Source organism: Coturnix japonica, chromosome Z, assembly GCF_054131305.1.
Source record: "Coturnix japonica strain WE chromosome Z, WE-NBRP24, whole genome shotgun sequence".
NCBI classification, from domain to species: Eukaryota; Metazoa; Chordata; class Aves; order Galliformes; family Phasianidae; genus Coturnix; species Coturnix japonica.
In genome coordinates, this window is record NC_140702.1 from 20,202,502 (window position 1) to 20,215,409 (window position 12,908).

A 12,908-nucleotide genomic window follows, 5' to 3' on the forward strand; every position below is an offset into this window, starting at 1 on the left:
ATGAATTAGTATTTCAAAAGCATGTCTGTGTATCAACAGCAAATATTAGATCAAGAAGATTCACGTTAGCAGAAGGCTAATTGAACAATAATCAAATTAACCATCAAGGCTGTGGGTTATATGCAATCCCCCTGAGGTATATTCATACTTAGTGAGCAGCCTTGTGAATTAAGCAGTTCATTAAAGACAGACTCCATCCTAAGCTGGAAACTCCAATTCAGGATAGGTGATAGTAGATGGATGTGGTTCACTATAGGAACTTTTTGCTAGCTCTAACAAGCTACTAACTGTTCTGACTGCTCTCAGGAAAACAAGCAGAGTAGAGGCTGGAAACCAAGCCAAATACAGCTGACTAATAAGATATATAATTGCTTTGTATCTTTGCATTTGCTCATGTAAACTGTCAACTACACTGTTGACTTTGTCTTTCAGTAGTTTAAAATGCATTTTGTTTTCCATCAGAATCTTTTTATGTATTCACAATGACTTCAGCTAAAGGGAAAAAACAGATTTATGGCATAGTGCCTCACCCCCACCCTAGTTCTCAGTCAAGAAGTTTTGTTAAGCTGCAAGGACTTGGAATGCTGATTATGTGCAGTAGGAGTTCCCTTTGTTAAATGTTAGGGTGTATGTAGACTTATTCACACATCAGTTTATGTCATTTTCCTGGTCCTACTGCTCAGCAATGTGCAGAGGCATTAGTTTTTTTCCTTAAAACATGTCTGTTTATGTATATGGTGCCATCTGTCTACTCTGTTTGGAAGAATGGGACTAGCAGAAGGAAGATGAGCCGCTCTGAACCTTATCTGAGGGTCTCTCTTTGAGCACTGTCCACATTTGAGGAACCACTGGGTTTCAGTCCAGATGTGATCAGGAGCATAAAGTGAACTCTCTGTCAAGCAGTCCATTTTGTTTGTATTCAATCCATACATCTCCTCCTGATGTGCCCCAGGAAACCAAGGGTTTACCTGGGATTTCACTCCTGACATGCACCACCTAAAAACTGCACACAGCAACATTCACCAGTGCAGAACCTGAGACTCATTGAGGAATTATGGTTTTTTGGAATTTAACATTGAATATCAACCCTTCCTAGGAAGAAAGAGAAAGAAGGTGATTGGCCCTAGAAACCAGAGTTTTCACTGAGCTTTTTAGTAAGCAAAATGACTTGCTGGAAGGGCAGCAGAACAAAGGACAGCATCCACAGCCAAACCTGGTTCAAACTTTTTCTCAGTTAACACCACAAATTCATAGTTACGAATCAAACTTCAAAACTGCAAGGAAAAACTAAGAGAAAACCTTTCATGCTTCCCTTTTTAAGCTTTCCTATGAATACATAGTAGCTGTTATTGTTTCTTATTATTGTTACCTAGAATTTGCTGAACTAACTGAAATAAAAGCTTTCCTTCAGTCTACAGCCAGTGCCACTCAAATGAGAGCTTATTGATGACAGTAGATTCACACTGCTGTTCAAACTGTTAACAATGACAAGAGAATGCAAACTGTATGTAAAAAATCTGATTTGACTGACAGCTGCAGAATACAGCATGTAGCATTACTGCCATTTAAATTTTATGTCCCATTGGAACAACTGTTTAGAGCAGAAGATGCTTCAGACATGGGGATTATCATTTAGTTAAAAATAATTATGGCAAGAACTGAGAGCAAAATCAGTTCCTAGAGAAACAGTGTATATTACTGTAGCTTTTGCATGAGCAAACATCACTCTTAACATCAAAATGTGCTCAAGTGGATTTGGGCAAAATTATAGAAAATGTACATGTAAAAAATTTATATATTTTTTTTCACAGACAAGTGCCCACCAGATAGATGAATATATGAGCATTGGGAGCTTACATGAACTCACATGGCAGCTGTGTTCTGATTTGTTCAAGTGCTGTGATTCTCTGTATTTTCTCTCTCTCTCTCTCTCTCTCTAATTTTTTCCCCTGAAAGGAGAAAGAGAAACTCATACCGAACTTCATCAAAGCTATTTCAGAGTAACATTAAAGCTCTGACTCAGGCTGACAAACGACCGCCCTGTAGGGATCTCTTTCTCTGCACAAAACTGGCCATTGAAAAATATTGTAATCAGACATGGTGGTGATTTTATTGGAATAAGCTTATTCATTCCTGTTGGTTGTCAAGCAAGTTTCTGCATGAGCCATTTATCAAAAAATCAATGGGAGGCTTCTGAATATCATTTTTCTTGAGAATGCATAGAAATATCAAAGTTTCATAATGTATTGATGTGTATCTCTGTGTGTGGGATGATTGAAATGAAACTGTCTGTAGGACAAAAAATCATTAGGAGCTCTGAACTACTCTGAGATGGGGTCCCAGGATGGCTAAGAAACCCCCCAAGAAACTTCTCATCAAGTGGGGATACTCTTTTGAAATTTTCCAAGGCAATGGAACAGATAAATGAGTAAAATGAATTCCAGAAATATTAAATAAAAGATAACTGTGATTTTAAAAATGAACAGTGCTTCCAGAGAGCTCCTACAGCTTAGAATGAATCCTGGTGAGAGAGCCATTCTCACTGTGTCCTTTTCTTGTTGGATTCTCTGACTGAGATTATGCTACAGAGCATAGTCAATAAATGAGATTTGGACAGACATATCCTCACTCTAATATATTGCAATTATTCATGTTTCGTGTATAAAACAGTAAGAAGAATTTAGATAATTTAAATACACATTAACTGACAAAAAGTGTTCAGACAGAAAGAATAAAACAAACCTCAGTAAGGATAACTAGCACACATATGTAGATAAAATTGCCCCATGACATTTTCAGTCACCCAAAAAGGCACATTATAGTGGAAATTTCCATTATTTTCTGGAAACCAGTATTACTTCTTTTTAGCACAGAACTGCCATTTCAAAGCTTGTGGATAGCTCTGTTGATTCTTCTAGCTTGGCTCTGTGACAGTGAGGACAAACAATTTTGTATGTGGAACAGTGTTTCAGTGACTGACCCCAGCCCACTGAAGGACTTCATCAACTGGGTCACTTTGACAATACTTAGTGTTAAAGCACCTCCATCTTGATCGGAGTTCCACAACACAGGAAAATATGGAAGATGTGGAGGAGTGGGATGACATTGGGATCAGAAAAAGAAATAAGAGGTCTGCTTAGAACACCCAGTAATTCATCCAGGTGTCCCACCAGTGTATGTATGAAGGCACAACCGGGTTCCAAGTTCAGTAATTTTCTGTTCAGACTCAACAGAAAATTTATTTTATACTCGAACTTGCCAAAAATATTTGGCAAGATACAGGCAGTGTAAACAGAATAACTACAGTGGTAGACAGTGCTATCACATTTGCAGTGTGCATAAAAGAGAAAGAAATGTTATGCAAATGTGCATGGTAAATTAGACGTGCAGAGAAAGAAAGGAGATCTTGTGACATTCCCTCCTAAGCATAAGAGATGCAGAGGTGTGGAGTTTCTCATTTCTATCCACCCGGCAGCGTGTGCTGCTCATGGGACAAAGCTTCACAGGAGACCTCACCTTAGGCAACGTGCATTTTAACTCAATATGAGGCTTCTGTTAGTGTTTCAAAGAGAGCACTGGAGAGCTCTGTATCCCAGTGTTCTCACCTTGCATACTGAATTCTTTCCCATCTGTGGATGATAAATGATCACAGACATTTCATTTGGTGTGCCAACTGAGAGTTGTGAAGCATGGTGTATCAATAAGAGAGAGAGAACATTTCTGAAATTAAATAGATTCAGATCTGCTTGAAACACGGAAGAACTCTGATGTCTGTAACACTTTTTTTTTTTAAGTTCTGGCTATGATGTATGAAAGTGGATGAGATGGATAGAAGGATAGAGGTAAAGGCGATTGGAACACTAACTACAATTATGAGGGAGGAAGAAAGGTTAAAACAGTAAAAAGTAGAACTGTTTGGAAGTAGAGGTTCTAAAACCAAAAAGGATTAATATGTTGTAATTGCAATACTGAACATCAGGAAAAACAAACAAACAAACAAACGAACAAAAAAACATTTGTTTCAGTGAGACACTGATAAAAAGACAAGGAAACACACATGATAATTAAAAGGAAAGGAAAGTTAATGACGGCTTCAGGAAACATATTTCATGCAGAGAATCTTAATATTCCAGTCTGCATTCAGAAGCAAATTGTAAGACAAAAGCTGTGTGATAATTCAAGTTAGAAATATATAAAATGTCATGCTGTTATGCTGATTACTGGATAGATTCATGATATAGACTTCACAAATTACAGTACATAGAGTGGAGAGGTGGAATAAATACACTTTCTGAAACTTAATCACCTTCTAACTTGAAAAAGATAGAAGGTGATTCTTCAGAGAGAAAAAATATAACCTACAACAGCATCATTTTTGTCTTTTTTTTTTATTATTTTCCTTTGTGGAAGCTTAAGCTTAATAAGAGGAAATTATAGTATTCAAATCCATCTGAGGCCACAAAAATACAGTATTAGCAGAGCAAATTACTTTTATGTTCAAGCTGCCAAAAGCAATTTAGTCTGTGTGCAAAGAAATAAAAGCACAAGATTAAATCAATATGTTTTTCTCATGTTTGTGGAGAAAAGATAATTGATTAGAATAGCAGGTTGCATCTGCACTAATGTGCCATTCAGTAGCCGACATCACCTCTCTCTCTTTGGCGTGAACACCAGCTCATAATACTCACTTACATACCTTTTAATTACTTTGCTTTGTAGACAGAAAATGAAGGCTATCTCATTAACCTTCTTTGTCTTTACAGAAAGTTTTGGACTTTCTTCTTTATGTTTACTCCTGTTTGGATCTGTGGTTATTTCCATAGACTGCAGAGGTATCTGCTAGCAAAACTGGCCAGCTGCAAGTTTTCTTTCATTGCTTAATGTATTCAGCAATCTGTTCTTCATGATTCAAACCCATACTCCAGTCTTATCAGTAAATGGAAATTTCATAGATTATTTTTCCTATTTCTAGGAGTGCAGCAGTATTTGCAAATGCTGAAACTATTCTACAGATTGTTTTGTTAGTGGCAGGCGATTAAGAAAGGATCTTATAAACAGTGATATAAAATACCAATTTAAAACCAAGCCATTCCACTTGTTCGAAGCATTTCTCTTACATGTGAGTAATGACTCCTATTTAATGCATTGTTAATGCCTTCCTAAAGCAGAAGCATCAGTGTTCCGGGAAGAAAAGAGAAATATATTTCCTGAATCACTGTAGAATTTTTCAAAGTCAAAACTGTAGAAATGGATGAAGATAAAGAAATAGAAATTATAGAGGAATTATCAGAAAGCAATAATTCTGTTGTCACTACAGCATTCTGTTTGTTTTCCTATAAGGAGAGAAAGAAAAAGAACCCATCAATACAAATTCCTCCAGGTAATTAACACTCCTTTGTACCTTTCTGCAAGTGGAGGATGCAATAAGGTTATACCTTAACTGTGAAAGAAAAGCAGAGATTGTTTCAGCCTCCCCCATCCCCCCAAAGAAAAGCATGTAGTCATTTAAACTAGACCAGAGAGTGATGTGACTGCATCTAAATTTGGTAAGCCATGATAAGCACAAGACAACAATTCTGCACTTCAAACGAAGGTTTAAGTGATAATAGGTTAAACCCCTCTTTGTCTAATCTGCCATTTAAATGCTACTAATCATCTGGGCTGTGTCCCCAGCTGAATGTCTGTAATGGGAGGGTCTGAAATCTTGCAAAGTGCACAGGTTGGCCTCAGACCACTCATTTTTATGTGTTTGCAGGTTATGTGTACGGATTCCAAGGAAAATTCACGGGTTTACACCTTCCACACCCTAATAACAAGCTAACAAGTCAGTATGTAAATTACTTGTTTATAAAACTGTACTATCTTACTTTAAGGTAGCTGCAGGGGAAAACAGCCTGAAGCCGGGAATGCAGTAATTAAGGTATATAGTAGAAAAGTTAACTGAAAGACAACATGCGGGAGGGCAGGAGGAAATGACCTATTTCAACTGACACAGGACTGTGTCCAAAATACCGCATTAGCCTTTTCTCCTGCCACTCCAGCACCCACCCACACCATTTGTGCTGCCCTCTCTGATTTACCCACACATCTGTTTGTACAACTGAACAAGTCTGGGAACTGATTGATCAGATAAATAACCCTATTCATTATTTATCCCAAAGTAAATTTTGCAGACTGATTTGCTCCCTGGTCTAGTTCACCACATGACCATGTGAGCAGCTGGAGAGGAGCAGAAATTAAAGATCAGGAATAAGGAAGAAATAATTTATGTTGTTTCAAGTATCACTGCTGCATACTAAAACCTAAGAAATGAGGAAGATTAACTTTTCTTAGGAGAAAATAAAAACCTTTTTCATCTTATTCCAGATCTGAGAAACAGATGGAGTCTGAGTGCACTGGTTCCGGTAACCACTTCCATAGATGCAGCAGAGAGGGATGGGTTGGGAATAGAGTGCACACACTAATGGTAGCATAACCCAAAAGACTGTCAGCAGTATGCAAGGAGGAATCAACCTCAAAGGTTGAGCTCCCCCAAGGGAAACGTCTGCAGTTTGTGCTTGGTATTTTATTGTTGAAACATCTGTGATTAAGTTTGCCACTTTTCATTATCATAGCACCACAAACAATCATTATTCATCATTAAAGTATATAGCTATTTCCAGCAGGAGGGAACCTGTGGCAATAACCATCACAATGCTAGTTTACTCTCCAAACTGAGATGCTAGAAATGATCATCATGCAGTGATCATAGAAGCATAGAATGGTTTGGGTTGGAAGGGAGCTTTAAGATCATCAAGTTCCAACCACCCTGCAGTAGGCAGGGGTGTCAGAAATAATGACAGCATGTTCTTTGTCCTGGCTCAAATGCATGGCAAATTTCCATGCCAGCTTTCGGTCTGAGCTATTTCCTTCTACTAGCTTCTTAGAGAAGGCTCTAATATTATCCCTGTGATGCTCAACAGTCACCTTTTTAATAACTGTGCAATGCTCTTAGGTAAGAAGTGAATGAATACTGCATCAGAGCTGACTGCACATTTAGGGTGACAGCTTTTTCGCTGTGGCAGCAATGAAGAATTTACTTGAAATTCCAGTAGTAGTAAAAATGGATAGTGGTGTAAGAAAACTAAATGTCCTGTAATTTTTTGAGGGAAAAAGTAAGGTTCAGATCATATAAGATAACAGAAACATGAAGAAAATTCACAGAGGTATTACAGAGATACCTCACTGCAGAGCTGACAGAGACATAACTCACAAAATTGCTGTGAGAAACAGGAAAGAAATTATACTCCACAACCAGCTGCAAAATAAAAAACAATGCCCAAACTCGTACCAAAGCAAATGGAGAACAAAACTGCTCCAAAAGACAGCACACTGATGTGCTCTAAGGGGATATGGAGCAAGGGCTGCTAGAAACAAGGGCCCAACCCAAATGTTTTTGGCACTTCATCAGCAGATAACTTTTAAGAACCTTATTGTCAGTTTGGCTTAAGTGTACATATATAAGACATCAAGACCAGAGAACCTGATGATACAACATGTTGAATTTCTATGAATGATTAACCTTCATTTAATTGACCATCTGAGAATTGTTAAGGGACCTTTCTGCTGTAGCATGGAGTGAATTTCCTTTCTCTGCAGTAACTGCTGTGCCTCTTCCATATTCACACATGAAATTCACATTCTCTAGCACATCTTTGAACCAAATAGTTAGATCTTCAAGTTTTGTCTCCTTCAGGAGTGAACTGAAAGAAGGACATGAGTAATGCATTTCTACTAGTCATAAATATGTGCAAGGTTTATTTCCTCTAGAACCAAAGGCTTTACCCAAAACCCTTGATAATGGAATTCATTTTCTTAGGAATATTACAGTGTGCTTTCTAGTTGTACTGTAGGACTCCTTGTTTTCCTATGTCCTTCTGGGAGCCTGAATGCTCTTCTCATAGGAGCATACACACATGCCTTTGCCCATGCTCTGGCTCTGCTTTCATTTTAACTAAGGACATATATTTGACCTTCTGTTCAAAACTTGTCACCTTTCCATCTAGGGAGGGGATGTGATTATAGTGTGGGTTTTTATCCTCATCTCAAAAAAAAAACCTCAGTAAGCTCACTGTGTTGCAGGTATTAGGCACACATCATCTGACTGGAGAGAGGAAGTGAAATGCAGAAGATTTAGCAGCTTGAATCTGTCTTCCTCTTAAACTGTATAACTTTCTTTCAGTGACTAAATAATAATCTGATCAAACATTTTTGTACTTCTGTACAGAAATTCAACAGTGATGGTGGTTTTGACATTAAATAATGACTGTGCTGAAAGCACTTTTGAAGACGCACTCAGAATTCAAAATTAGATCAACACAGAGATTTTCCAAAGTCAAGTAAGAGAAGTTCAGCCTGCTTGGCAGAGAACATTGGATTCACAAATACCAAATGTTGTTTCAGTACCAGCCCTAAATCATGTGGCAGGAAAGGTCCCGGGATATACAGCCAGACTGCAAATTTATAATGATATTTTACACAAATATTGCTCTGCTTTACAGAAGATGAAAACAGAAGATGTAAAAATCTGCTATGTAATCATTAGTAAGCTCTCAGCTAGAACACTGTCTTCTATATCACTAATTGTAGGACATGCAAATGTATGTCAGATGGGGAGCCCCTACACTGTCACAGGCCAACACCTGTTTTGGGAGACTTAAATAGGATTACTGACCTTCATTGAAAGGTAATAAAATGTCAATCTTCTTGAACTCCTTTTCAGCCTTTCTTAGAATTGAAATCACACACTGTGGCTAGAAAAGTAGAGCAAAATGCAACTGCCTTCTTACTAGCTAGTATTTTATCCAGGACTCCGTTGCTTCAGGATAGGTGCTGACAGCTGATAAGTCTTAAGGTGGTAGATTTTAACCTCTATGTGATTTTTAGAGGCGGTACAAAATAAATAAAAAGCATTTATGGATTATCTCCTGCTATAGACAGATAGCTCTATTATCTTAATACTTATGGTAAAATGCCAAGCCCATGTATTTTCCCATTCCATGGAATGGGAAGGTGCAAGGCTGAAGTGAATTGGTTTTTCTTGCTTTCAGTGGGCACTGTGCAACTTTTTTGGCTGTTATGAAGAGGCCTTTTATAACTATGATGGCTGAAGCATATATTTATTTGGTGTTGGGAGAATTTCATTCAGTAGGTATGTGTAGCTGCACAGAGTTCCTGAGGAGTACAGTTCATCATATATAATCTGAATAAATACATGTTAAAAGTAGGCTCGTGTTCTGCACTAATTCAGTTTTGCTACATGGTCTTTAAGGAGACCCTTGACATTAAGTAGATATGGTGAGCCTTGGAGTATAGTATGGGAATGAATTCATTACTGTTTAGGAGCCATACATGCCCAGTCTTTGATAAAGAAGCTCATACACATTTGTCCAAAAAAACAGAAGGCTCAGCCTGGAGGAAGAAGTCTTAAAAAATAAACAAACAAACAAAAACCCCAAAATCTCAAAGAGTTAAGCCAGAAATGTGATCACTACTGAGTTATTTCCCTTTCTCTTTAGCTGAAATCTAAGACTGGCTATTTAAGTATCAACAACAGTGAATGCTATTCTAGGTTATTATTCTCATCTTGATGCAGAGGACTCAGTTATTCAATCATAATGACAAATGTCTATTAATTATTGAAAAATCACACCATAATTTGGGAATTCATATGACCTCTATATGACGTTTAAATGAATTTACTCTGATCAGTTCTAATCAACTATCAAATTAACTCATAATGTTTGCAATACTGTTACTAAGCTCCTGGACACCAAGTTCACTGAACAGTGTCACATATTCATTACTTTCTGAAGCATAATGAAAACCTAAAGAGCTAGGAAATGATCTACAGTTATAATGGTGCTTGAAGTTGTCCTAGCCAAAGAAACTGTCACAAATAGCTGCAGTTCTTCTCTGTTTTCAGGGGAACTTCTTCTACTGCTAAAGAAAATTTTCATCCAGTGTTTTTTCCAGAGGTGCAACTGTAAACCCACCCCTATGGATGCCAGGTCCTTCTTGTCAGCTCAGTAATGAGGGCTGCACTCTTTGGAGGATTGGTAGAGCATGGCAGCAGTAAAACCTGTAACCTCTGAAGCTACATTTGGCCTGGAAAATAAAAGCTACGCAACATCTATTTCCTGCCTCATGTTTTCTCCAGCTCTCCTGAGGGAGTAGCTCTGCACTGGCCTTCCCCAGGCAGGCAGCTCACCTAAGCTCCAATGACAAAGACTGGTGAAGAACAACATTCCGGTCTGCACTTGTCAGTATGAGCAGGGTCCTACCAGTGCAAGAGTACTGGGAAAGCATGGAAGATCATGAGCGGGACCCTAGCAGGACAAGAAGAGAGGGAAAACATAAAAGACCATAAACAGGGCCCTGTGAAAACAAGAAATGTCTGGGGAAGGCATGAAGGACATCTTATACAAGCAGCCTGCTCATTCTTTCCAGGAAACCAAATATGAGCATTGTTTCTCTAGGTCTATGAGAAAGACATCACATTCATTTTCTGGCTTGGAGGCACAACTCTTCTTTTGCTCATGTTCCCTCAGAACAGCACAATACCTTAGCCCAAATGAAGCATGTTGTGCCATCAAGCAGCCTTTTCATTTTCTTGTTGGCTGAGCAGGTCACCAGGTGAATGCAGGACTTTGACACATCATGGATCATAGGACAGGAAGTTTTACACTTTAGCATATTGCAGCCAGCCAGCTCCAGCTTTCCCTGTAGACTAGAAACTCGGGAAAACTGTTGAGACATGGCATTTTTGTCACGCTTACTTTCAAAATGTCAGCTCACACTCAGATATGAACACAAGCAACAGGACAGGAGTATGCTGGCCTTTTCCTTTTTATACCTTTGTTTGATGTGAAATTACACATTAGTACATGCAGCCACATGACATTTTGACTTGAAATATTCCAGCAACATGAAAAGCAGGCAAGGTCTGAAAAGTGTCATGATTTTCCAAACTTGTCAATAGAGTGCACAGTAGGTCTGATATAAGCTTCTTCCTTGTGCGTTTGTCATGACACAAGCTGCACTTCATCCTCAGGGAACCTACTTGGTATGTTCTCGCCTCTCTCGCCTGGAGATGAATTAGTGCATTTAAAGGAGAGCACAGAGGCTGCTTTCTGAGGCTTAGTTCTGACTTTGTTCTCAGCTGCAACTCCACTCACAGAAAGCATCATTCACACACACAGACACTCACAGGCCTAGGTTTATGATTAATCCCACCGCAGTGTGCTCATACATGTATAACAAAAATGGTCCCTTTGTGGAAGCTGATGGGCGAAAACAAGGGAACAGTATATTCAGTCAGTTTTTTGACCACTAGGTAAAAAGTTCAACTTCAGCCCAAACTGAAGGATGACTCAAGTTTCTTGTTTGGACTTTCTGAACATTTTCTTTATAAACAGTGTGTGTGTGTGAGCACACATGTCCAGGAAAAAGTGATTAAAGGAGATGAGGGGATGAAGAAGGAGTATACTCAGGAATCCGTAACGTATTTCCACTTCTGTTAGTAATAGCACATTAAACATCTCTTGAATTTGGCAGGTAATTGTTCTTTACCACTCTGATGTGTTGTATGAGCATTTCCTTTAGCACTTTATCTTTGTTTTCTCAAAGCTCAAAAATGTATTCGCACCAGTAATTGCCTAAGCTCAACTGGACACAATACTGTATGGTGCAAATTTATGACACTGCAACAACAAAATAGGGATCAAAGCTCCACAGAAGCTGTAAACTGAGGAAGCAATAATTCTTCACCCAGTGCCTCTCAGAGAGCCTCATGGAGCGTCCAGGGCTGCTTCCTCACTACCACTCATGCTGAGCTGCATGAGGATGCTTTTCCCACCGCTCCCAAGGGCAGAACACCATGAATTTAAGCAGTAGATAAATCAACTGACACCACCCCATGCGAGAGTTGTTCTGTCCTTGATGCTCCTCTGGCAAGTGATGCCCATTGGCTGTCCACATGAGGTTGCAGCTCAGCCCAGCATCATCCTGTAAGGTGGGGCAAGATTTGTTCTGATAGTGATTTCTCATTCTTCATGCCCAGATAATCAGCTGCACAAAGATATTGGAGATTCAAAGAACTGGAACTGATGCTGTTAGTGGAAGAACCAACAGCAAGGCAGCTGTGATAATATTACTGCATGAAGATCATTATTGATAAGTCAATTAAAACACTGCTAGTTTCAAAGCCTTTGTTTTTGCTCTTAATGGCTGAAAAGTGCTGGTGCAATGTGATTTACATGACTTGTAGTCCTTCTGCAAAGAAAGATGGGGTTTTACACTTTATTTGCAATTATGGTGCTGAAAGGACTGAGTAATACAAGTAATTCGATGAGTACACATATTTGCTCATCTTCACCATTCATTTCCCATATTGTGAACTATCTTTACTAAGATAATTATTTATCTGATTAATAAACAGCTAAACTATGATCAGATATGTCACTTATTGGAAGAGAGAACAAGATAATGACAGTGACAATTCACACTTGGTTAAATTAATGACTGTCTAAAGCTACCCTCAGAAAGAGTGAGCTGGAAAAGGAGTTGTAAAAAAGAATGCACAACTACATTGGATGGTGTGTGAAAAGCTCTAAGAGTCATCAAACATTATACATCAACACTGCAGTGGAGCAAATAAAGGTTTAAATAGTTTCTTTAGCATCAGTAAAAAAAGCTTCAACTTCAGCAAGGCTGCAGTGAATACTGAAACAGGTTTCTGAACTAGAAAATAACATGCTTACTGCTTAGCATGAGTAACAAAGACTTGATTTGAGCCTTAACTTGAACACTCATCACATAGAATAGATTGAATTTTATTTGCCCATATGGCTCCTACAGAGTTCACACAA